At 36.8% G+C, this 1,717-nt stretch overlaps 1 long non-coding RNA gene across 1 annotated transcript; it reads right to left on the bottom strand.

Moving 5' to 3' along the window:
• Positions 1-435: 435 nt before the first annotated feature.
• LOC147516316 (uncharacterized) lies at positions 436-1,423 on the bottom strand. Its single transcript, XR_015213637.1, has 2 exons — positions 1,189-1,423; positions 436-1,086 (listed from the first exon to the last, which is right to left on the bottom strand). It is a non-coding gene; the product is annotated as an uncharacterized LOC147516316 (long non-coding RNA).
• Between the last annotated feature and the right edge of the window lie 294 nt (positions 1,424-1,717).

The following is a 1,717-nucleotide window of genomic DNA, read 5'->3' as shown; positions in this document are numbered from 1 at the left end:
ACAAAATTGTCTCACTCCAACTGTACAAACCCCCAGTCCCTTCCCACCAACCACCACCGCCTGTCGAGCCTCCGCCTTCGAACGAAACACCACTACCTAAAAACGTCTTTCCAGTAAGCTGCTTTCATCTGGAACTAGAAGTCGAAAAAAGTAGTAGTTTATAGAACTTTATTATTTAATTAAGTAATATATCATTATGGAAATCATTTTATTTTGGAGCATTTGTACAGCTTTATAGAGCTTTAGTAGAGGTAGGGTGGTTGATTGGTATCTCAGAGAGTTATAAAAACTTTTTATTTTAGGTTTCATATGGCTCAGACAAATCGAAGTGGAAATAGTCTGAACTATTAGGTTAATGGTAGAGACAAGGAGATAGATTGTTTACTCTAAAGGGACTCTCTCTCGTATTTCATTCACTCTCAATAATCCCTTATATACTGGGTACAACTTACGATGGATTTGACATTATAACTGTCATACTTACATCTTATGTCACTTCTTACAACATACATCTGCAGACTACTCAAAACCTTCTATTCATATGAACATATGAACCTTAGTTCAAAACCTTCTGTTCATAGAGCTGAACGGTACCATTTCTGCATATGACAACTTAAGTTACATATCTCTAACACTAACATTACATTAGTTAACATGAACTTTTAAGAAAGAAATCAACGTATCATGCGTAATATGCAGTCTTTGTACGAGGTGTTGATTCTTGAGGAATCAAAATATCAAACAAAGGCAGCAAGAGAGGCCCGAGCTGAAGTAGGAGGCACTATGACTCCTCCCCCAAATGCAGCAGTGATCAACTTAGTAGATGAAGAATTAGCTGCTTTGGGCCATGGTAAGTCGGTGGATGTCATCACAAGTGTTCGGATTGCTATGTTGTTCTTTGGGACTGTTCTTAGTTGAAGGTTTGTTGTGGTTTTTGGTTGAAGGTCTTGTCTATTTTCTACTCTTAGTTGATTTATTCTCACATTGTGCTATTGCCCTCCTCTTTGGAGGCTGAACAAAATCATTATCACTACTATTCTCATCATCACCCCTTCTTTTAGCACAAGGCATGCTTCCTTCAATTAACTACAAATATGAAAGTACATATAAATTTACCAAGACACTATATCTGATTCTAAAAAAACATTTAAGGGATGGGCTGAAGTACAAGAGTACTTGACTAATTACCAATGGTTGTCGATCTTCTACAGAACATTTTCTTCTTTTTTCACGTTCCACTAATACCTGCAAGGGCTGAATCCAAGGGAAAATTTTATTCATCTTGCATTTTTGTAGTGCAAATAATAACATACATTCAATAACACATAAAAATCACCACATTTTCTTCATCATCCAGGACCAAATTTATTCCTGTTTTAGTAGGCACCTTCCTCACTTCCTTAGCAGGCACCCGATTTAAATTCTACCAAAGATGCAGAGCACAAAACATTAGGTTTACTCATAACTACATTGTGGCAATATGAAGATACATCGCAGTACACATTACCACAGTTCGTTGCTCCACATGACCACTTCTAGTATTATGAGATTGCTCTAAGAACAACTTTGCAGCCTGGTTTACGACCTGCAATTAAGAGATCACAGATGACAAGCTTTGTCAGTACTGAAATTCTCAATATCAATAAAAAGTGCAACACGCAAAAATTAACCTCATTCTGCTTCTTTTGTTCACAGAAAATGTCCAAAGAAAGAAGCT

The sequence above is a fragment of the Coptis chinensis genome, chromosome 2, assembly GCF_015680905.1.
Source record: "Coptis chinensis isolate HL-2020 chromosome 2, ASM1568090v1, whole genome shotgun sequence".
Classification (NCBI taxonomy): Eukaryota; Viridiplantae; Streptophyta; class Magnoliopsida; order Ranunculales; family Ranunculaceae; genus Coptis; species Coptis chinensis.
Note: the sequence above shows the minus strand (reverse complement) of the source record. Positions and strands in the feature narration are given on the sequence as shown.